General features: G+C 40.3%; 10 pseudogenes; all 10 read right to left on the minus strand.

Annotated features, from left to right (window-relative positions):
• Positions 1-7: 7 nt before the first annotated feature.
• On the minus strand, positions 8-126 carry LOC137121260 (5S ribosomal RNA; annotated as a pseudogene).
• Positions 127-993: 867 nt separating this feature from the next.
• LOC137121254 (5S ribosomal RNA) lies at positions 994-1,112 on the minus strand (annotated as a pseudogene).
• An 857-nt stretch (positions 1,113-1,969) lies between these two features.
• Positions 1,970-2,088, minus strand: LOC137121290 (5S ribosomal RNA; annotated as a pseudogene).
• Positions 2,089-2,945: 857 nt separating this feature from the next.
• Positions 2,946-3,064, minus strand: LOC137121269 (5S ribosomal RNA; annotated as a pseudogene).
• Positions 3,065-3,931: 867 nt separating this feature from the next.
• On the minus strand, positions 3,932-4,060 carry LOC137121298 (5S ribosomal RNA; annotated as a pseudogene).
• Positions 4,061-4,903: 843 nt separating this feature from the next.
• Positions 4,904-5,022, minus strand: LOC137121289 (5S ribosomal RNA; annotated as a pseudogene).
• Positions 5,023-5,889: 867 nt separating this feature from the next.
• LOC137121270 (5S ribosomal RNA) lies at positions 5,890-6,008 on the minus strand (annotated as a pseudogene).
• Positions 6,009-6,865: 857 nt separating this feature from the next.
• On the minus strand, positions 6,866-6,984 carry LOC137121261 (5S ribosomal RNA; annotated as a pseudogene).
• An 867-nt stretch (positions 6,985-7,851) lies between these two features.
• LOC137121271 (5S ribosomal RNA) lies at positions 7,852-7,970 on the minus strand (annotated as a pseudogene).
• Positions 7,971-8,827: 857 nt separating this feature from the next.
• On the minus strand, positions 8,828-8,946 carry LOC137121262 (5S ribosomal RNA; annotated as a pseudogene).
• Positions 8,947-24,899: the final 15,953 nt, after the last annotated feature.

Raw genomic sequence — 24,899 nt, forward strand, 5'->3', positions numbered from 1 at the left:
GCAAAAAAGCTTACAGCACCTGGTATTCCCAGGCGGTCTTCCTACCAAGTACTAACCAGGCCCGGCCCTATTTGGCTGCCGAGATCGGACGAGATCGGGCGCTTAGAGAGCGGTGTGGCCGTAAGCTGCATTTGACATCATCAACAGCTCTTAAAAACGCTAGAGAAGCAGAATACATGACACTTGCTAAGAAGAAGATAAATGTGGCAAAGTACAAACTACTATGACTGTACTGGTCTGTTACGCCCCTGTCTAGGAGGTCAGGGTGAAACATACAAAGATAAATTAGCATGTTCCCTCTCCGATCCCCAAACCAAAATCCAGGATCGAGATGTTCCAACAGAATGATATTTATTTTAAACGAAAGAAAGTGTCAAACAAAACATGACACTACAACTCAGGGCGAACCAAGGCCAAAATAATAAACAAAATAAGCCATTTCCCACAGAAAGTGCTAGCTAGCCTGATAGAAATAAACAAACCAAAAGACAGTCGCTAACCCTAACTCCCTAATGTGAAAACAAGAGAAAACAATCAAAAGAAAATGGCAGTCCACCCCTAAAGATTTAATACTATTTACAAAATATACAATTTATAAACAAAACCACGGCACAAAACCTAACAATTCAAAAATGTTAAATAAGGTTTGGAAAGCAAGAACAGCAAACAGGTGCTGATGCCAGAAAGAGCATCGCTAGCTGTTGGGAACCGTACTTTTAAAACTCCAGGAAGTGTAGGATGGACCAATCAGCTTCCTGTACTGCCCCCCAATCCGGCCAATCAGGCAGGGCACCTATAAGAACAAGAAAATAAAAACAACACATATGGCCAGGACCGTAACATGGTCTACTAGTAATGAAGCACGATGGTAGGCAAACCAATAAAGTAGCAAAACAGCAATGAAAGAACAAAATTTGATGAAAATATAGAACAATTTCTATGAATAAATAGGCAGTAACACCAGCTTGTGCTGCCCGTAAACCCAAGCAAAGAAGCTTACAGCACGTGGTATTCCCAGGCGTTCTTCCTACCAAGTACTAACAAGGCCCGGCCCTATTTGGCTGCCGAGATCGGACGGGATCGGGCGCTTAGAGAGCAGTGTGGCCGTAAGCTGCATTTGACATCATCAACAGCTCTTAAAAACGCTGGAGAAGCAGAATGCATGACACTTGCTAAGAAGAAGATAAATGTGGCAAAGTACAAAGTACTATAACTGTACTGGTCTGTTACGCCCTTGTCTAGGGGGTCAGGGTGCAACATACAAAGATAAATTAGCATGTTCCCTCTCCGATCCCCAAACCAAAATCCAGGATCGAGATGTTCCAACAGAATGATATTTATTTTAAACGAAAGAAAGTGTCAAACAAAACATGACACTACAACTCAGGGCGAACCAAGGCCAACATAATAAACAAAATAAGCCATTTCCCACAGAAAGTGCTAGCTAGCCTGATAGAAATAAACAAACCAAAAGACAGTCGCTAACCCTAACTCGATAATGTGAAAACAGTCCAAAGAAAATGGCAGTTCACCCCTACAGATTTAATACTATTTACAAAATATACAATTTATAAACAAAACCACGGCACAAAACCTAACAATTCAAAAATGCTAAATAAGGTTTGGAAACCAAGAACAGCAAACAGGTGCTGATGCCAGAAAGAGCCTCGCTAGCTGTTGGGAACCGTACTTTTAAAACTCCAGGAAGTGTAGGATGGACCAATCAGCTTCCTGTACTGCCCCCCAATCCGGCCAATCAGGCAGGGCACCTATAAGAACAAGAAAATAAAAACAACACATATGGCCAGGACCGTAACATGGTCTACTAGTAATGAAGCACGATGGTTGGCAAACCAATAAAGTAGCAAAACAGCAATGAAAGAACAAAATTTGATGAAAATATAGAACAATTTCTATGAATAAATAGGCAGTAACACCAGCTTGTGCTGCCCGTAAACCCAAGCAAAGAAGCTTACAGCACGTGGTATTCCCAGGCGGTCTTCCTACCAAGTACTAACAAGGCCCGGCCCTACTTGGCTGCCGAGATCGGACGGGATCGGGCGCTTAGAGAGCAGTGTGGCCGTAAGCTGCATTTGACATCATCAACAGCTCTTAAAAACGCTGGAGAAGCAGAATGCATGACACTTGCTAAGAAGAAGATAAATGTGGCAAAGTACAAAGTACTATAACTGTACTGGTCTGTTACGCCCCTGTCTAGGGGGTCAGGGTGCAACATACAAAGATAAATTAGCATGTTCCCTCTCCGATCCCCAAACCAAAATCCAGGATCGAGATGTTCCAACAGAATGATATTTATTTTAAACGAAAGAAAGTGTCAAACAAAACATGACACTACAACTCAGGGCGAACCAAGGCCAACATAATAAACAAAATAAGCCATTTCCCACAGAAAGTGCTAGCTAGCCTGATAGAAAAAAACAAACCAAAAGACAGTCGCTAACCCTAACTCCCTAATGTGAAAACAGTCCAAAGAAAATGGCAGTTCACCCCTACAGATTTAATACTATTTACAAAATATACAATTTATAAACAAAACCACGGCACAAAATCTAACAATTCAAAAATGCTAAATAAGGTTTGGAAACCAAGAACAGCAAACAGGTGCTGATGCCAGAAAGAGCCTCGCTAGCTGTTGGGAACCGTACTTTTAAAACTCCAGGAAGTGTAGGATGGACCAATCAGCTTCCTGTACTGCCCCCCAATCCGGCCAATCAGGCAGGGCACCTATAAGAACAAGAAAATAAAAACAACACATATGGCCAGGACCGTAACATGGTCTACCAGTAATGAAGCACGATGGTTGGCAAACCATTAAAGTAGCAAAACAGCAATGAAAGAACAAAATTTGATGAAAATATAGAACAATTTCTATGAATAAATAGGCAGTAACACCAGCTTGTGCTGCCCGTAAACCCAAGCAAAAAAGCTTACAGCACCTGGTATTCCCAGGCGGTCTTCCTACCAAGTACTAACCAGGCCCGGCCCTATTTGGCTGCCGAGATCCGACGAGATCGGGCGCTTAGAGAGCGGTGTGGCCGTAAGCTGCATTTGACATCATCAACAGCTCTTAAAAACGCTAGAGAAGCAGAATACATGACACTTGCTAAGAAGAAGATAAATGTGGCAAAGTACAAAGTACTATGACTGTACTGGTCTGTTACGCCCCTGTCTAGGAGGTCAGGGTGAAACATACAAAGATAAATTAGCATGTTCCCTCTCCGATCCCCAAACCAAAATCCAGGATCGAGATGTTCCAACAGAATGATATTTATTTTAAACGAAAGAAAGTGTCAAACAAAACATGACACTACAACTCAGGGCGAACCAAGGCCAACATAATAAACAAAATAAGCCATTTCCCACAGAAAGTGCTAGCTAGCCTGATAGAAATAAACAAACCAAAAGACAGTCGCTAACCCTAACTCCCTAATGTGAAAACAAGAGAAAACAATCAAAAGAAAATGGCAGTCCACCCCTAAAGATTTAATACTATTTACAAAATATACAATTTATAAACAAAACCACGGCACAAAACCTAACAATTCAAAAATGCTAAATAAGGTTTGGAAAGCAAGAACAGCAAACAGGTGCTGCTGCCAGAAAGAGCCTCGCTAGCTGTTGGGAACCGTACTTTTAAAACTCCAGGAAGTGTAGGATGGACCAATCAGCTTCCTGTACTTCCCCCAAATCCGGCCAATCAGGCAGGGCACCTATAAGAACAAGAAAATAAAAACAACACATATGGCCAGGACGGTAACATGGTCTATTAGTAATGAAGCACGATGGTTGACAAACCAATAAAGTAGCAAAACAGCAATGAAAGAACAAAATTTGATGAAAATATAGAACAATTTCTATGAATAAATAGGCAGTAACACCAGCTTGTGCTGCCCGTAAACCCAAGCAAAAAAGCTTACAGCACCTGGTATTCCCAGGCGGTCTTCCTACCAAGTACTAACCAGGCCCGGCCCTATTTGGCTGCCGAGATTGGACGAGATCAGGCGAGATCGGGCGCTTAGAGAGCGGTGTGGCCGTAAGCTGCATTTGACATCATCAACAGCTCTTAAAAATGCTAGAGAAGCAGAATGCATGACACTTGTTAAGAAGAAGATAAATGTGGCAAAGTACAAAGTACTATGACTGTACTGGTCTGTTACGCCCCTGTCTAGAGGGTCAGGGTGCAACATACAAAGATAAATTAGGATCCCCAAACCAAAATCCAGGATCGAGATGTTCCAACAGAATGATATTTATTTTAAACGAAAGAAAGTGTCAAACAAAACATGACACTACAACTCAGGGCGAACCAAGGCCAACATAATAAACAAAATAAGCCATTTCCCACAGAAAGTGCTAGCTAGCCTGATAGAAATAAACAAACCAAAAGACAGTCGCTAGCCCTAACTCCCTAATGTGAAAACAATCCAAAGAAAATGGCAGTTCACCCCTACAGATTTAATACTATTTACAAAATATACAATTTATAAATAAAACCACGGAACAAAACCTAACAATTCAAAAATGCTAAATAAGGTTTGGAAACCAAGAACAGCAAACAGGTGCTGCTGCCAGAAAGAGCCTCGCTAGCTGTTGGGAACCGTACTTTTAAAATCCCAGGAAGTGTAGGATTTTCCAATCAGCTTCCTGTACTGCCCCCCAATCCGGCCAATCAGGCAGGGCACCTATAAGAACAACAAAATAAAAACAACACATATGGCCAGGACCGTAACATGGTCTACTAGTAATGAAGCACGATGGTTGACAAACCAATAAAGTAGCAAAACAGAAATGAAAGAACAAAATTTGATGAAAATATAGAACAATTTCTATGAATAAATAGGCAGTAACACCAGCTTGTGCTGCCCGTAAACCCAAGCAAAAAAGCTTACAGCACCTGGTATTCCCAGGCGGTCTTCCTACCAAGTACTAACCAGGCCCGGCTCTATTTGGCTGCCGAGATCGGACGAGATCGGGCGCTTAGAGAGCGGTGTGGCCGTAAGCTGCATTTGATATCATCAACAGCTCTTAAAAACGCTGGAAAAGCAGAATGCATGACACTTGCTAAGAAGAAGATAAATGTGGCAAAGTACAAAGTACTATAACTGTACTGGTCTGTTACGCCCCTGTCTAGGGGGTCAGGGTGCAACATACAAAGATAAATTAGCATGTTCCCTCTCCGATCCCCAAACCAAAATCCAGGATCGAGATGTTCCAACAGAATGATATTTATTTTAAACGAAAGAAAGTGTCAAACAAAACATGACACTACAACTCAGGGCGAACCAAGGCCAACATAATAAACAAAATAAGCCATTTCCCACAGAAAGTGCTAGCTAGCCTGATAGAAATAAACAAACCAAAAGACAGTCGCTAACCCTAACTCCCTAATGTGAATACAAGAGAAAACAATCAAAAGAAAATGGCTGTTCACCCCTACAGATTTAATACTATTTACAAAATATACAATTTATAAACACAACCACGGCACAAAACCTAACAATTCAAAAATGCTAAATAAGGTTTGGAAACCAAGAACAGCAAACAGGTGCTGCTGCCAGAAAGAGCCTCGCTAGCTGTTGGGAACCGTACTTTTAAAACTCCAGGAAGTGTAGGATGGACCAATCAGCTTCCTGTACTGCCCCCCAATCCGGCCAATCAGGCAGGGCACCTATAAGAACAACAAAATAAAAACAACACATATGGCCAGGACCGTAACATGGTCTACTAGTAATGAAGCACGATGGTTGACAAACCAATAAAGTAGCAAAACAGCAATGAAAGAACAAAATTGGATGAAAATATAGAACAATTTCTATGAATAAATAGGCAGTAACACCAGCTTGTGCTGCCCGTAAACCCAAGCAAAAAAGCTTACAGCACCTGGTATTCCCAGGCGGTCTTCCTACCAAGTACTAACCAGGCCTGGCCCTATTTGGCTGCCGAGATCGGACGAGATCGGGCGCTTAGAGAGCGGTGTGGCCGTAAGCTGCATTTGACATCATCAACAGCTCTTAAAAACGCTGGAGAAGCAGAATGCATGACACTTGCTAAGAAGAAGATAAATGTGGCAAAGTACAAAGTAGTATAACTGTACTGGTCTGTTACGCCCCTGTCTAGGGGGTCAGTGTGCAACATACAAAGATAAATTAGCATGTTCCCTCTCCGATCCCCAAATCAAAATCCAGGATCGAGATGTTCCAACAGAATGATATTTATTTTAAACGAAAGAAAGTGTCAAACAAAACATGACACTACAACTCAGGGCGAACCAAGGCCAACATAATAAACAAAATAAGGCATTTCCCACAAAAAGTGCTAGCTAGCCTGATAGAAATAAACAAACCAAAAGACAGTCGCTAACCCTAACTCCCTAATGTGAAAACAGTCCAAAGAAAATGGCAGTTCACCCCTACAGATTTAATACTATTTACAAAATATACAATTTATAAACAAAACCACGGCACAAAACCTAACAATTCAAAAATGCTAAATAAGGTTTGGAAACCAAGAACAGCAAACAGGTGCTGCTGCCAGAAAGAGCCTCGCTAGCTGTTGGGAACCGTACTTTTAAAACTCCAGGAAGTGTAGGATGGACCAATCAGCTTCCTGTACTGCCCCCCAATCTGGCCAATCAGGCAGGGCACCTATAAGAACAACAAAATAAAAACAACACATATGGCCAGGACCGTAACATGGTCTACTAGTAATGAAGCACGATGGTTGACAAACCAATAAAGTAGCAAAACAGCAATGAAAGAACAAAATTTGATGAAAATATAGAACAATTTCTATGAATAAATAGGCAGTAACACCAGCTTGTGCTGCCCGTAATCCCAAGCAAAAAAGCTTACAGCACCTGGTATTCCCAGGCGGTCTTCCTACCAAGTACTAACCAGGCCCGGCTCTATTTGGCTGCCGAGATCCGACGAGATCGGGCGCTTAGAGAGCGGTGTGGCCGTAAGCTGCATTTGACATCATCAACAGCTCTTAAAAACGCTGGAGAAGCAGAATGCATGACACTTGCTAAGAAGAAGATAAATGTGGCAAAGTACAAAGTAGTATAACTGTACTGGTCTGTTACGCCCCTGTCTAGGGGGTCAGGGTGCAACATACAAAGATAAATTAGCATGTTCCCTCTCCGATCCCCAAACCAAAATCCAGGATCGAGATGTTCCAACAGAATGATATTTATTTTAAACGAAAGAAAGTGTCAAACAAAACATGACACTACAACTCAGGGCGAACCAAGGCCAACATAATAAACAAAATAAGCCATTTCCCACAGAAAGTGCTAGCTAGCCTGATAGAAATAAACAAACCAAAAGACAGTCGCTAACCCTAACTCCCTAATGTGAATACAAGAGAAAACAATCAAAAGAAAATGGCTGTTCACCCCTACAGATTTAATACTATTTACAAAATATACAATTTATAAACACAACCACGGCACAAAACCTAACAATTCAAAAATGCTAAATAAGGTTTGGAAACCAAGAACAGCAAACAGGTGCTGCTGCCAGAAAGAGCCTCGCTAGCTGTTGGGAACCGTACTTTTAAAACTCCAGGAAGTGTAGGATGGACCAATCAGCTTCCTGTACTGCCCCCCAATCCGGCCAATCAGGCAGGGCACCTATAAGAACAACAAAATAAAAACAACACATATGGCCAGGACCGTAACATGGTCTACTAGTAATGAAGCACGATGGTTGACAAACCAATAAAGTAGCAAAACAGCAATGAAAGAACAAAATTGGATGAAAATATAGAACAATTTCTATGAATAAATAGGCAGTAACACCAGCTTGTGCTGCCCGTAAACCCAAGCAAAAAAGCTTACAGCACCTGGTATTCCCAGGCGGTCTTCCTACCAAGTACTAACCAGGCCTGGCCCTATTTGGCTGCCGAGATCGGACGAGATCGGGCGCTTAGAGAGCGGTGTGGCCGTAAGCTGCATTTGACATCATCAACAGCTCTTAAAAACGCTGGAGAAGCAGAATGCATGACACTTGCTAAGAAGAAGATAAATGTGGCAAAGTACAAAGTAGTATAACTGTACTGGTCTGTTACGCCCCTGTCTAGGGGGTCAGTGTGCAACATACAAAGATAAATTAGCATGTTCCCTCTCCGATCCCCAAATCAAAATCCAGGATCGAGATGTTCCAACAGAATGATATTTATTTTAAACGAAAGAAAGTGTCAAACAAAACATGACACTACAACTCAGGGCGAACCAAGGCCAACATAATAAACAAAATAAGGCATTTCCCACAAAAAGTGCTAGCTAGCCTGATAGAAATAAACAAACCAAAAGACAGTCGCTAACCCTAACTCCCTAATGTGAAAACAGTCCAAAGAAAATGGCAGTTCACCCCTACAGATTTAATACTATTTACAAAATATACAATTTATAAACAAAACCACGGCACAAAACCTAACAATTCAAAAATGCTAAATAAGGTTTGGAAACCAAGAACAGCAAACAGGTGCTGCTGCCAGAAAGAGCCTCGCTAGCTGTTGGGAACCGTACTTTTAAAACTCCAGGAAGTGTAGGATGGACCAATCAGCTTCCTGTACTGCCCCCCAATCTGGCCAATCAGGCAGGGCACCTATAAGAACAACAAAATAAAAACAACACATATGGCCAGGACCGTAACATGGTCTACTAGTAATGAAGCACGATGGTTGACAAACCAATAAAGTAGCAAAACAGCAATGAAAGAACAAAATTTGATGAAAATATAGAACAATTTCTATGAATAAATAGGCAGTAACACCAGCTTGTGCTGCCCGTAATCCCAAGCAAAAAAGCTTACAGCACCTGGTATTCCCAGGCGGTCTTCCTACCAAGTACTAACCAGGCCCGGCTCTATTTGGCTGCCGAGATCCGACGAGATCGGGCGCTTAGAGAGCGGTGTGGCCGTAAGCTGCATTTGACATCATCAACAGCTCTTAAAAACGCTGGAGAAGCAGAATGCATGACACTTGCTAAGAAGAAGATAAATGTGGCAAAGTACAAAGTAGTATAACTGTACTGGTCTGTTACGCCCCTGTCTAGGGGGTCAGGGTGCAACATACAAAGATAAATTAGCATGTTCCCTCTCCGATCCCCAAACCAAAATCCAGGATCGAGATGTTCCAACAGAATGATATTTATTTTAAACGAAAGAAAGTGTCAAACAAAACATGACACTACAACTCAGGGCGAACCAAGGCCAACATAATAAACAAAATAAGCCATTTCCCACAGAAAGTGCTAGCTAGCCTGATAGAAATAAACAAACCAAAAGACAGTCGCTAACCAACTGTGCTGTTGACCTACAGGGTACCGGTGGAAATTGGACTACTGTTGGTCGAAGACGAAGAAGAAGAGGAGGAAGGTGTGTTCGTAGGCAAAGAGAGAAGAGGAAAGCTAAGAATGTAGGACTGACAGTAGGGACTTTGAATGTTGGTACTATGACAGGGAAGGCTAGGGAGTTGATCGACATGATGCAGAGAAGGAAGGTGGACATACTGTGTGTCCAGGAGACCAGGTGGAAATGTAGCAAGGCTAGAAGCTTAGGAGCAGGGTTTAAGTTGTTTTACCATGGGTCAGATAGGAAGAGAAATGGAGTAGGAGTTATATTGAAAGAGGATTTTGTGAGGAATGTTCTAGAGGTGAAAAGAGTATCAGACAGGTTGATGAGTCTGAAGCTGGAAGTTGAAGGGGTGATGTTCAATGTTGTGAGTGGTTATGCCCCACAGGTAGGATGTGAGTTAGAAGAGAAGGAGAAATTCTGGAGTGAGTTAGATGAAGTGATGCAGAGCATCCCCAGAGGTGAGAGAGTTGTCATTGGTGCAGATTTCAATGGGCATGTAGGTGAAGGGAACAGAGGTGATGAGACTGTTATGGGCAGGTTTGGTGTTCAGGACAGGAACGCAGAAGGTCAGATGGTGGTTGACTTTGCAAAGAGGATGGAAATGGCTGTAGTAAACACTTTCTTTCAGAAGAGGCAGGAACATAGGGTGACGTACAAGAGCGGAGGGAGAAGCACTCAGGTAGACTACATCTTGTGTAGACGTTGTAATCTGAAAGAGATCAGTGACTGTAAAGCATTGGTAGGGGAGAGTGTAGCCAGACAACACAGGATGGTGGTGTGTAAAATGATGCTGGTGGTGAGGAAGATAAGGAGGACTAAGGCAGAGCAGCGGACAAAGTGGTGGAAGTTGAAAAAGGAAGAATGTCGTTTAGTTTTCAGGGAGGAGCTGAGACAGACTCTGGGTGGTTTGGAGGTGCTTCCAGATGACTGGACTACTACAGCTAATTTGATCAGGGAGACAGGTAGGAGGGTACTCGGTGTGTCATCTGGAAAGAGGAAAGTGGACAAGGAGACTTGGTGGTGGAACGAGGAAGTTCAGGAGTGTATACAGAGAAAGAGGTTAGCTAAGAAGAAGTGGGACACTGAGAGGACTGAAGAGAGTAGACAGGAGTACAGGGAGATACAGCGTAAGGTGAAGATAGAGGTGGCACAGGCCAAACAAAGAGCATATGAGGACTTGTATGCTAGGTTGGACACTAAAGAGGGAGAGGTGGATTTGTACAGGTTGGCCAGACAAAGAGATAGAGATGGAAAGGATGTGCAGCAGGTTAGGGTGATTAAAGATAAGGATGGAAATGTATTGACAGGTGCCAGGAGTGTGATGGGAAGATGGAAGGAGAACTTTGAAGAGTTGATGAATGAGGAAAATGAAAGGGAACGAAGAGTAGAAGAGGTGACTGTTGTGGAGCAGGAAGTAGCAAAGATTAGTAAGAGTGAAGTGAGGAGGACATTGAAGAGGATGAAGAGTGGAAAGGCAGTTGGTCCTGATGACATACCTGTGGAGGTATGGAAGTGTCTAGGAGAGGCGGCAGTAGAGTTTTTGACTAGTTTGTTTAACAAGATCTTGGAGAGTGAGAGGATGCCAGAGGACTGGAGGAAAAGTGTACTGGTACCAATTTTTAAGAACAAGGGAGATGTGCAGAGCTGTGGCAACTACAGAGGAATAAAGCTGATGAGTCACACAATGAAGTTGTGAGAAAGAGTAGTGGAAGCTCGGCTAAGGGCAGAGGTGAGTATTTGTGAGCAGCAATATGGTTTCATGCCTAGAAAGAGTACAACAGATGCAGTATTTGCTTTGAGGACGCTGATGGAGAAGTACAGAGAGGGTCATAGGGAGTTGCATTGTGTCTGCGTAGATTTAGAGAAAGCGTATGACAGGGTGCCGAGAGAGGAGCTGTGGTATTGTATGAGGACGTCTGGAGTGTCAGAGAAGTATGTTAGAGTGGTGCAGGACATGTATGAGAGCTGTAAGACAGTGGTGAGGTGCTGTAGGTGTGACAGAGGAGTTCAAGGTGGAGGTGGGTCTGCATCAAGGATCGGCTTTGAGCCCCTTCTTGTTTGCTCTGGTGATGGACAGACTGACAGATGAGGTTAGACAAGAATCTCCCTGGACTATGATGTTTGCAGATGACATTGTTATTTGCAGTGAGAGCAGGGAGCAGGTGGAGGAAAATCTAGAGTGGTGGAGGTCTGCTCTGGAAAACAGAGGAATGAAGCTTAGCCGCAGCAAGACAGAATACATGTGTGTGAATGAGAGGGACCCAGGTGGAACGGTGAGGTTACAGGGAGCAGAGGTGAAGAAGGTGCAGGACTTTAAGTATTTAGGGTCAACGGTTCAGAGCAACGGTGAGTGTGGAAAAGAGGTGAAGAGGCGAGTGCAGGCAGGTTGGAACGGGTGGAGAAAAGTGTCAGGTGTGTTGTGTGATAAAGAGTCTCAGCGAGTCTCAGCGAGAATGAAAGGAAAGGTGTTCAAGACGGTGGTGAGACCAGCAATGTTGTTGCACTGAAGAAAAGACAGGAGGCAGAGCTGGAGGTAGCAGAGCTTAAGATGTTGAGGTTCTCTTTGGGAGTGACGAGGATGGACAGGATCAGGAATGAGTACATCAGAGGGACAGCTCATGTTAGATGTTTTGGAGATAAAGTCAGAGAGGCCAGATTGAGGTGGTTTGGACATGTTCAGAGGAGAAACTGTGAATATATCGGTAGAAGGATGCTGAGGTTGGAGCTGCCAGGCAGGAGGTCTAGAGGAAGACCAAAGAGGAGATTTATGGATGTAGTGAGGGAGGACATGAAGTTAGTTGGTGTGAGAGAAGAGGATGTAGAGGACAGAGTTAGATGGAGGCACATGATTCGCTGTGGCGACCCCTGAAAGGGAGCAGCCGAAAGGAAAAGAAGAAGAAGGCCGAATCAACAAATATGCTTGTTTCTGCCAAATGCAGCAAAATACTGAAAGGAAAGTGGGTTTACCTTCATATTTGACCCAGAACAACTCAGTTCAGCATAGAAATATCATTGCAACAGCTTTTATTTAGCCAGAAATCAAGAGTGGAAGTTTTTATGCGCTTAAAAGCGTTTTCAGGCCGAATTAGCAAATATGCTTGTTTCTGCCAAATGCAGCAAAATACTGAAAGGAAAGTGGGTTTGCCTTCATATTTGACACAGAACAACTCAGTTCAGCATGGAAATATCATTGCAACAGCTTTTATTTAGCCAGAAATCAAGAGTGTAAGTTTTTATGCGCTTAAAAGCATTTTCAGGCCGAATGAGCTGATTTCTGCCAATTGCAGGAAAATACTGAAAGGAAAGTGGGTTTGCCTTCATTTTTGACCCAGAACAACTCAGTTCAGCATGGAAATATCATTGCTACAGCTTTTATTTAGCCAGAAATCAAGAGTGGAAGTTTTTATGCGCTTAAAAGCATTTTCAGGCCGAATTAGCAAATATGCTTGTTTCTGCCAAATGCAGCAAAATACTGAAAGGAAAGTGGGTTTGCTTTCATATTTGACCTAGAACAACTCAGTTCATCATGGAAATATCATCGCAACATCTTTTATGTAGCCAGAAATCAAGAGTGTAAGTTTTTATGCGCTTAAAAGCATTTTCAGGCCGAATGAGCAAATATACTTGTTTCTGCCAAATGCAGCAAAATACTGAAAGGAAAGTGGGTTTGCCTTCATATTTGACCCAGAACAACTCAGTTCAGCATCGCAATATCATAGCAACAGCTTTTATTTAGCCAGAAATCAAGAGTGTACGTTTTTATGCGCTTAAAAGCATTTTCAGGCCAAATGAGCTGATTTCTGCCAATTGCAGCAAAATACTGAAAGGAAAGTGGGTTTGCCTTAATATTTGACCCAGAACAACTCAGTTCAGCATGGAAATATCATTGCAACAGCTTTTATTTAGCCAGAAATCAAGAGTGTAAGTTTTTATGCGCTTAAAAGCATTTTCAGGCCGAATGAGCAAATATGCTTGTTTCTGCCAAATGCAGCAAAATACTGAAAGGAAAGTGGGTTTGCCTTCATATTTGAGCCAGAACAACTCAGTTCAGCATGGAAATATCATTGCAAAAGCTTTTATTTATTCAGAAATCAAGAGTGTACGTTTTTATGCGCTTAAAAGCATTTTCAGGCCGAATGAGCAAATATGCTTGTTTCTGCCAAATGCAGCAAAATACTGAAAGGAAAGTGGGTTTGCCTTCATATTTGACCCAGAACAACTCAGTTCAGCATCGCAATATCATAGCAACAGCTTTTATTTAGCCAGAAATCAAGAGTGTACGTTTTTATGCGCTTAAAAGCATTGTCAGGCCGAATGAGCTGATTTCTGCCAATTGCAGCAAAATACTGAAAGGAAAGTGGGTTTGCCTTAATATTTGACCCAGAACAACTCAGTTCAGCATGGAAATATCATTGCAACAGCTTTTATTTAGCAAGAAATCAAGAGTGTAAGTTTTTATGCGCTTAAAAGCATTTTCAGGCCGAATGAGCAAATATGCTTGTTTCTGCCAAATGCAGCAAAATACTGAAAGGAAAGTGGGTTTGCCTTCATATTTGACCTAGAACAACTCAGTTCAGCATGGAAATATCATTGCTACAGCTTTTATTTAGCCAGAAATCAAAAGTGTAAGTTTTTATGTGCTTAAAAGCATCTTCAGGCCGAATGAGCTGATTTCTGCCAATTGCAGCAAAACACTCAAAGGAAAGTGGGTTTGCCTTCATATTTGAGCCAGAACAACTCAGTTCAGCATGGAAATATCATAGCAACATCTTTTATGTAGCCAGAAATCAAGAGTGAAAGTTTTTATGCGCTTAAAAGCATTTTCAGGCCGAATGAGCAAATATGCTTGTTTCTGCCAAATGCAGCAAAATACTGAAAGGAAAGTGGGTTTGCCTTCATATTTGAGCCAGAACAACTCAGTTCAGCATGGAAATATCATTGCAACAGCTTTTATTTAGCCAGAAATCAAGAGTGTAAGTTTTTATGCGCTTAAAAGCATTTTCAGGCCGAATGAGCAAATATGCTTGTTTCTGCCAAATGCAGCAAAATACTGAAAGGAAAGTGGGTTTGCCTTCATATTTGACCCAGAACAACTCAGTTCAGCATGGAAATATCATGCAACAGCTTTTATTTATTCAGAAATCAAGAGTGTAAGTTTTTATGCGCTTAGAAGCATTTTCAGGCCGAATGAGCAAATATGCTTGTTTCTGCCAAATGCGGCAAAATACTGAAAGGAAAGTGGGTTTGCCTTCATATTTGACCCAGAACAACTCAGTTCAGCATGGAAATATCATTGCAAAAGCTTTTATTTATTCAGAAATCAAGAGTGTAAGTTTTTATGCGCTTAAAAGCATTTTCAGGCCGAATGAGCAAATATGCTTGTTTCTGCCAAATGCAGCAAAATACTGAAAGGAAAGTGGGTTTGCCTTCATATTTGACCCAGAACAACTCAGTTCAGCATGGAAATATCATTGCAACAGCTTTTATTTAGCCAGAAATCAAGAGTGTAAGTTTGTATGCGCTTAAAAGCATTTTCAGGCCGAATGAGCAAATATGCTTGTTTCTGCCAAATGCAGCAAAATACTGAAAGGAAAGTGGGTTTGCCTTCATATTTGACCCAGAACAACTCAGTTCAGCATGGAAATATCATTGCTACAGCTTTTATTTAGCCAGAAATCAAAAGTGTAAGTTTTTATGTGCTTAAAAGCATCTTCAGGCCGAATGAGCTGATTTCTGCCAATTGCAGCAAAATACTGAAAGGAAAGTGGGTTTGCCTTCATATTTGAGCCAGAACAACTCAGTTCAGCATGGAAATATCATTGCAACATATTTTATGTAGCCAGAAATCAAGAGTGGAAGTGTTTATGCGCTTAAAAGCATTTTCAGGCCGAATGTGCAAATATGCTTGTTTCTGCCAAATGCAGCAAAATACTAAAAGGAAAGTGGGTTCGCCTTCATATTTGACCGCGAACAACTCAGTTCAGCATGGAAATATCATTGCTACAGCTTTTATTTAGCCAGAAATCAAGAGTGTAAGTTTTTATGCGCTTAAAAGCAAATTCAGGCCTAATTAGCAAATATGCTTGTTTCTACCAAATGCAGCAAAATACTGAAAGGAAAGTGGGTTTGCCTTTATTTTTGACCCAGAACAACTCAGTTCAGCATGGAAATATCATTGCTACAGCTTTTATTTTGCCAGAAATCAAGAGTGTACGTTTTTATGCGCTTAAAAGCATTTTCAGGCCGAATGAGCTGATTTCTGCCAATTGCAGCAAAATACTGAAAGGAAAGTGGGTTTGCCTTCATATTTGACCCAGAACAACTCAGTTCAGCATGGAAATATCATTGCAACAGCTTTTATTTAGCCAGAAATCAAGAGTGTAAGTTTTTATGCGCTTAAAAGCATTTTCAGGCCAAATGAGCAAATATGATTGTTTCTGCCAAATGCAGAAAAATACTAAAAGGAAAGTGGGTTTGCCTTCATTTTTGACCCAGAACAACTCAGTTCAGCATGGAAATATCATTGCAACAGCTTTTATTTAGACAGAAATCAAGAGTGTACGTTTTTATGCGCTTAAAAGCATTTTCAGGCCGAATGAGCTGATTTCTGCCAATTGCAGCAAAATACTGAAAGGAAAGTGGGTTTGCCTTCATATTTGACCCAGAACAACTCAGTTCAGCATGGAAATATCATTGCAACAGCTTTTATTTAGCCAGAAATCAAGAGTGTACGTTTTTATGCGCTTAAAAGCATTTTCAGGCCGAATGAGCTGATTTCTGCCAATTGCAGCAAAATACTGAAAGGAAAGTGGGTTTGCCTTCATATTTGACCCAGAACAACTCAGTTCAGCATAGAAATATCATGCAACAGCTTTTATTTATTCAGAAATCAAGAGTGTACGTTTTTATGCGCTTAAAAGCATTTTCAGGCCGAATGAGCAAATATGCTTGTTTCTGCCAAATGCAGCAAAATACTGAAAGGAAAGTGGGTTTGTCTTCATATTTGACCCAGAACAACTCAGTTCAGCATGGAAATATCATTGCTACAGCTTTTATTTAGCCAGAAATCAAGAGTGTAAGTTTTTATGCGCTTAAAAGCAAATTCAGGCCTAATTAGCAAATATGCTTGTTTCTGCCAAATGCAGCAAAATACTGAAAGGAAAGTGGGTTTGCCTTTATTTTTGACCCAGAACAACTTAGTTCAGCATGGAAATATCATTGCTACAGCTTTTATTTAGCCAGAAATCAAGAGTGTAAGTTTTTATGCGCTTAAAAGCATTTTCAGGCCGAATGGCAAATATGCTTGTTTCTGCCAAATGCAACAAAATACTGAAAGGAAAGTGGGTTTGCCTTCATATTTGACACAGAACAACTCAGTTCATCATGGAAATATCATTGCAACAGCTTTTATTTAGCCAGAAATCAAGAGTGTAAGTTTTTATGCGCTTAAAAGCATTTTCAGGCCGAATGAGCTGATTTCTGCCAATTGCAGCAAAATACTGAAAGGAAAGTGGGTTTGCCTTCATATTTGACCCAGAACAACTCAGTTCAGCATCGCAATATCATAGCAACAGCTTTTATTTAGCCAGAAATCAAGAGTGTACGTTTTTATGCGCTTAAAAGCATTTTCAGGCCAAGTGAGCTGATTTCTGCCAATTGCAGCAAAATACTGAAAGGAAAGTGGGTTTGCCTTAATATTTGACCCAGAACAACTCAGTTCAGCATGGAAATATCATTGCAACAGCTTTTATTTAGCCAGAAATCAAGAGTGTAAATTTTTATGCGCTTAAAAGCATTTTCAGGCCGAATGAGCAAATATGCTTGTTTCTGCCAAATGCAGCAAAATACTGAAAGGAAAGTGGGTTTGCCTTCATATTTGAGCCAGAACAACTCAGTTCAGCATGGAAATATCATTGCAAAAGCTTTTATTTATTCAGAAATCAAGAGTGTACGTTTTTATGCGCTTAAAAGCATTTTCAGGCCGAATGAGCAAATATGCTTGTTTCTGCCAAATGCAGCAAAATACTGAAAGGAAAGTGGGTTTGCCTTCATATTTGACCCAGAACAACTCAGTTCAGCATCGCAATATCATAGCAACAGCTTTTATTTAGCCAGAAATCAAGAGTGTACGTTTTTATGCGCTTAAAAGCATTGTCAGGCCGAATGAGCTGATTTCTGCCAATTGCAGCAAAATACTGAAATGAAAGTGGGTTTGCCTTAATATTTGACCCAGAACAACTCAGTTCAGCATGGAAATATCATTGCAACAGCTTTTATTTAGCCAGAAATCAAGAGTGTAAGTTTTTATGCGCTTAAAAGCATTTTCAGGCCGAATGAGCAAATATGCTTGTTTCTGCCAAATGCAGCAAAATACTGAAAGGAAAGTGGGTTTGCCTTCATATTTGACCCAGAACAACTCAGTTCAGCATGGAAATATCATTGCTACAGCTTTTATTTAGCCAGAAATCAAAAGTGTAAGTTTTTATGTGCTTAAAAGCATCTTCAGGCCGAATGAGCTGATTTCTGCCAATTGCAGCAAAACACTCAAAGGAAAGTGGGTTTGCCTTCATATTTGAGCCAGAACAACTCAGTTCAGCATGGAAATATCATACCAACATCTTTTATGTAACCAGAAATCAAGAGTGAAAGTTTTTATGCGCTTAAAAGCATTTTCAGGCCGAATGAGCAAATATGCTTGTTTCTGCCAAATGCAGCAAAATACTGAAAGGAAAGTGGGTTTGCCTTCATATTTGAGCCAGAACAACTCAGTTCAGCATGGAAATATCATTGCAACAGCTTTTATTTAGCCAGAAATCAAGAGTGTAAGTTTTTATGCGCTTAAAAGCATTTTCAGGCCGAATGAGCAAATATGCTTGTTTCTGCCAAATGCAGCAAAATACTGAAAGGAAAGTGGGTTTGCCTTCATATTTGACCCAGAACAACTCAGTTCAGCATGGAAATATCATCGCAACATCTTTTATGTAGCCAGAAATCAAGAGTGTACGTTTTTATGTGCTTAAAAGCATTTTCAGGCCGAATGAGCTGATTTCTGCCAATTGCAGCAAAACACTCAAAGGAAAGTGGGTTTGCCTTCATATTTGAGCCAGAACAACTCAGTTCAGCATGGAAATATCATAGCAACATCTTTTATGTAGCCAGAAATCAAGAGTGAAAGTTTTTATGCGCTTAAAAGCATTTTCAGGCCGAATGAGCAAATATGCTTGTTTCTGCCAAATGCAGCAAAATACTGAAAGGAAAGTGGGTTTGCCTTCATATTTGAGCCAGAACAACTCAGTTCAGCATGGAAATATCATTGCAAAAGCTTTTATTTATTCAGAAATCAAGAGTGTAAGTTTTTATGTGCTTAAAAGCATCTTCAGGCCGAATGAGCTGATTTCTGCCAATTGCAGCAAAACACTCAAAGGAAAGTGGGTTTGCCTTCATATTTGAGCCAGAACATCTCAGTTCAGCATGGAAATATCATACCAACATCTTTTATGTAGCCAGAAATCAAGAGTGAAAGTTTTTATGCGCTTAAAAGCATTTTCAGGCCGAATGAGCAAATATGCTTGTTTCTGCCAAATGCAGCAAAATACTGAAAGGAAAGTGGGTTTGCCTTCATATTTGACCCAGAACAACTCAGTTCAGCATGGAAATATCATCGCAACATCTTTTATGTAGCCAGAAATCAAGAGTGTAAGTTTTTATGTGCTTAAAAGCATTTTCAGGCCGAATGAGCTGATTTCTGCCAATTGCAGCAAAACACTCAAAGGAAAGTGGGTTTGCCTTTATTTTTGACCCAGAACAACTCAGTTCAGCATGGAAATATCATTGCTACAGCTTTTATTTAGCCAGAAATCAAAAGTGTAAGTTTTTATGTGCTTAAAAGCATCTTCAGGCCGAATGAGCTGATTTCTGCCAATTGCAGCAAAAAACTCAAAGGAAAGTGGGTTTGCCTTCATATTTGAGCCAGAACAACTCAGTTCAGCATGGAAATATCATCGCAACAGCTTTTATTTAGCCAGAAATCAAGAGTGTAAGTTTTTATGTGCTTAAAAGCATTTTCAGGCCGAATGAGCTTGTTTCTGCCAAATGCAGCAAAATACTGAAAGGAAAGTGGGTTTGGCTTTATATTTGACACAGAACAACTCAGTTCATCATGGAAATATCATTGCAACAGCTTTTATTTAGCCAGAAATCAAGAGTGTAAGTTTTTATGCGCTTAAAAGCATTTTCAGGCCGAATGAGATGATTTCTGCCAATTGCAGCAAAATACTGAAAGGAAAGTGGGTTTGCCTTCATATTTGACCCAGAACAACTCAGTTCAGCATAGAAATATCATGCAACAGCTTTTATTTATTCAGAAATCAAGAGTGTACGTTTTTATGCGCTTAAAAGCATTTTCAGGCCTAATGAGCAAATATGCTTGTTTCTGCCAAATGCAGCAAAATACTGAAAGGAAAGTGGGTTTCCCTTTATTTTTGACCCAGAACAACTTAGTTCAGCATGGAAATATCATTGCTACAGCTTTTATTTAGCCAGAACTCAAGAGTGTAAGTTTTTATGCGCTTAAAAGCATTTTCAGGCCGAATGAGCTGATTTCTGCCAATTGCAGGAAAATACTGAAAGGAAAGTGGGTTTGCCTTCATATTTGAGCCAGAACAACTCAGTTCAGCATGGAAATATCATTGCAACAGCTTTTATTTAGCCAGAAATCAAGAGTGTAAGTTTTTATGTGCTTAAAAGCATTTTCAGGCCGAATGAGCTTGTTTCTGCCAAATGCAGCAAAATACTGAAAGGAAAGTGGGTTTGGCTTTATATTTGACACAGAACAACTCAGTTCATCATGGAAATATCATTGCAACAGCTTTTATTTAGCCAGAAATCAAGAGTGTAAGTTTTTATGCGCTTAAAAGCATTTTCAGGCCGAATGAGCTGATTTCTGCCAATTGCAGCAAAATACTGAAAGGAAAGTGGGTTTGCCTTCATATTTGACCCAGAACAACTCAGTTCAGCATAGAAATATCATGCAACAGCTTTTATTTATTCAGAAATCAAGAGTGTACGTTTTTATGCGCTTAAAAGCATTTTCAGGCCTAATGAGCAAATATGCTTGTTTCTGCCAAATGCAGCAAAATACTGAAAGGAAAGTGGGTTTGCCTTTATTTTTGACCCAGAACAACTTAGTTCAGCATGGAAATATCATTGCTACAGCTTTTATTTAGCCAGAACTCAAGAGTGTAAGTTTTTATGCGCTTAAAAGCATTTTCAGGCCGAATGAGCTGATTTCTGCCAATTGCAGGAAAATACTGAAAGGAAAGTGGGTTTGCCTTCATATTTGAGCCAGAACAACTCAGTTCAGCATGGAAATATCATTGCAACAGCTTTTATTTAGCCAGAAATCAAGAGTGTAAGTTTTTATGCGCTTAAAAGCATTTTCAGGCCGAATGAGCTGATTTCTGCCAATTGCAGCAAAATACTGAAAGGAAAGTGGGTTTGCCTTCATATTTGACCCAGAACAACTCAGTTCAGCATCGCAATATCATAACAACAGCTTTTACTTAGCCAGAAATCAAGAGTGTAAGTTTTTATGCGCTTAAAATAATTTTCTGGCCGAATGAGCAAATATGCTGATTTCTGCCAATTGCAGGAAAATACTGAAAGGAAAGTGGGTTTGCCTTAATATTTGACCCAGAACAACTCAGTTCAGCATGGAAATATCATTGCTACAGCTTTTATTTAGCCAGAAATCAAGAGTGTAAGTTTTTATGCGCTTAAAAGCATTTTCAGGCCGAATGAGCAAATATGATTGTTTCTGCCAAATGCAGCAAAATACTCAAAGGAAAGTGGGTTTGCCTTCATATTTGACCCAGAACAACTCAGTTCAGCATGGAAATATCATTGCAACAGCTTTTATTTAGCCAGAAATCAAGAGTGTAAGTTTTTATGCGCTTAAAAGCATTTTCAGGCCGAATGAGCAAATATGCTTGTTTCTGCCAAATGCAGCAAAATACTGAAAGGAAAGTGGGTTTGCCTTCATATTTGACCCAGAACAACTCAGTTCAGCATGGAAATATCATTGCTACAGCTTTTATTTAGCCAGAAATCAAAAGTGTAAGTTTTTATGTGCTTAAAAGCATCTTCAGGCCGAATGAGCTGATTTCTGCCAATTGCAGCAAAACACTCAAAGGAAAGTGGGTTTGCCTTCATATTTGAGCCAGAACAACTCAGTTCAGCATGGAAATATCATTGCAACAGCTTTTATTTAGCCAGAAATCAAGAGTGTAAGTTTTTATGCACTTAAAAGCATTTTCAGGCCGAATGAGCAAATATGCCTGTTTCTGCCAAATGCAGCAAAATACTGAAAGGAAAGTGGGTTTGCCTTCATATTTGACCCAGAACAACTCAGTTCAGCATGGAAATATCATTGCAACATATTTTATGTAGCCAGAAATCAAGAGTGGAAGTGTTTATGCGCTTAAAAGCATTTTCAGGCCGAATGTGCAAATATGCTTGTTTCTGCCAAATGCAACAAAATACTAAAAGGAAAGTGGGTTCGCCTTCATATTTGACCGCGAACAACTCAGTTCAGCATGGAAATATCATTGCAACAGGTTTTATTTAGCCAGAAATCAAGAGTGTAAGATTTTATGCGCTTAAAAGCATTTTCAGGCCTAATGAGCAAATATGCTTGTTTCTGCCAAATGTAGCAAATTACTGAAAGGAAAGTGGGTTTGCCTTCATATTTGACCCAGAACAACTCAGTTCAGCATGGAAATATCATTGCTACAGCTTTTATTTAGCCAGAAATCAAGAGTGTAAGTTTTTATGCGCTTAAAAGCAAATTCAGGCCTAATTAGCAAATATGCTTGTTTCTACCAAATGCAGCAAAATACTGAAAGGAAAGTGGGTTTGCCTTTATTTTTGACCCAGAACAACTCAGTTCAGCATGGAAATATCATTGCTACAGCTTTTATTTAGCCAGAAATCAAGAGTGTACGTTTTTATGCGCTTAAAAGCATTTTCAGGCCGAATGAGCTGATTTCTGCCAATTGCAGCAAAATACTGAAAGGAAAGTGGGTTTGCCTTCATATTTGACCCAGAACAACTCAGTTCAGCATAGAAATATCATGCAACAGCTTTTATTTATTCAGAAATCAAGAGTGTACGTTTTTATGCGCTTAAAAGCATTTTCAGGCCTAATGAGCAAATATGCTTGTTTCTGCCAAATGCAGCAAAATACTGAAAGGAAAGTGGGTTTGTCTTCATATTTGACCCAGAACAACTCAGTTCAGCATGGAAATATCATTGCTACAGCTTTTATTTAGCCAGAAATCAAGAGTGTAAGTTTTTATGCGCTTAAAAGCATTTTCAGGCCGAATGGCAAATATGCTTGTTTCTGCCAAATGCAACAAAATACTGAAAGGAAAGTGGGTTTGCCTTCATATTTGACACAGAACAACTCAGTTCATCATGGAAATATCATTGCAACAGCTTTTATTTAGCCAGAAATCAAGAGTGTAAGTTTTTATGCGCTTAAAAGCATTTTCAGGCCGAATGAGCTGATTTCTGCCAATTGCAGCAAAATACTGAAAGGAAAGTGGGTTTGCCTTCATATTTGACCCAGAACAACTCAGTTCAGCATCGCAATATCATAGCAACAGCTTTTATTTAGCCAGAAATCAAGAGTGTACGTTTTTATGCGCTTAAAAGCATTTTCAGGCCGAATGAGCAAATATGCTTGTTTCTGCCAAATGCAGCAAAATACTGAAAGGAAAGTGGGTTTGCCTTCATATTTGACCCAGAACAACTCAGTTCAGCATCGCAATATCATAGCAACAGCTTTTATTTAGCCAGAAATCAAGAGTGTACCTTTTTATGCGCTTAAAAGCATTGTCAGGCCGAATGAGCTGATTTCTGCCAATTGCAGCAAAATACTGAAAGGAAAGTGGGTTTGCCTTAATATTTGACCCAGAACAACTCAGTTCAGCATGGAAATATCATTGCAACAGCTTTTATTTAGCCAGAAATCAAGAGTGTAAGTTTTTATGCGCTTAAAAGCATTTTCAGGCCGAATGAGCAAATATGCTTGTTTCTGCCAAATGCAGCAAAATACTGAAAGGAAAGTGGGTTTCCCTTCATATTTGACCCAGAACAACTCAGTTCAGCATGGAAATATCATTGCTACAGCTTTTATTTAGCCAGAAATCAAAAGTGTAAGTTTTTATGTGCTTAAAAGCATCTTCAGGCCGAATGAGCTGATTTCTGCCAATTGCAGCAAAACACTCAAAGGAAAGTGGGTTTGCCTTCATATTTGAGCCAGAACAACTCAGTTCAGCATGGAAATATCATACGAACATCTTTTATGTAGCCAGAAATCAAGAGTGAAAGTTTTTATGCGCTTAAAAGCATTTTCAGGCCGAATGAGCAAATATGCTTGTTTCTGCCAAATGCAGCAAAATACTGAAAGGAAAGTGGGTTTGCCTTCATATTTGACCCAGAACAACTCAGTTCAGCATGGAAATATCATCGCAACATCTTTTATGTAGCCAGAAATCAAGAGTGTAAGTTTTTATGTGCTTAAAAGCATTTTCAGGCCGAATGAGCTGATTTCTGCCAATTGCAGCAAAACACTCAAAGGAAAGTGGGTTTGCCTTTATTTTTGACCCAGAACAACTCAGTTCAGCATGGAAATATCATTGCTACAGCTTTTATTTAGCCAGAAATCAAAAGTGTAAGTTTTTATGTGCTTAAAAGCATCTTCAGGCCGAATGAGCTGATTTCTGCCAATTGCAGCAAAACACTCAAAGGAAAGTGGGTTTGCCTTCATATTTGAGCCAGAACAACTCAGTTCAGCATGGAAATATCATCGCAACAGCTTTTATTTAGCCAGAAATCAAGAGTGTAAGTTTTTATGTGCTTAAAAGCATTTTCAGGCCGAATGAGATGATTTCTGCCAATTGCAGCAAAATACTGAAAGGAAAGTGGGTTTGCCTTCATATTTGACCCAGAACAACTCAGTTCAGCATGGAAATATCATTGCAACAGCTTTTATTTAGCCAGAAATCAAGAGTGTAAGTTTTTATGCGCTTAAAAGCATTTTCAGGCCGAATGAGCAAATATGATTGTTTCTGCCAAATGCAGAAAAATACTAAAAGGAAAGTGGGTTTGCCTTCATTTTTGACCCAGAACAACTCAGTTCAGCATGGAAATATCATTGCAACAGCTTTTATTTAGACATAAATCAAGAGTGTACGTTTTTATGCGCTTAAAAGCATTTTCAGGCCGAATGAGCTGATTTCTGCCAATTGCAGCAAAATACTGAAAGGAAAGTGGGTTTGCCTTCATATTTGACCCAGAACAACTCAGTTCAGCATGGAAATATCATTGCAACAGCTTTTATTTAGCCAGAAATCAAGAGTGTACGTTTTTATGCGCTTAAAAGCATTTTCAGGCCGAATGAGCTGATTTCTGCCAATTGCAGCAAAATACTGAAAGGAAAGTGGGTTTGCCTTCATATTT

This window comes from Channa argus, unplaced genomic scaffold (genome assembly GCF_033026475.1).
Source record: "Channa argus isolate prfri unplaced genomic scaffold, Channa argus male v1.0 Contig104, whole genome shotgun sequence".
Lineage (NCBI taxonomy): Eukaryota > Metazoa > Chordata > Actinopteri > Anabantiformes > Channidae > Channa > Channa argus.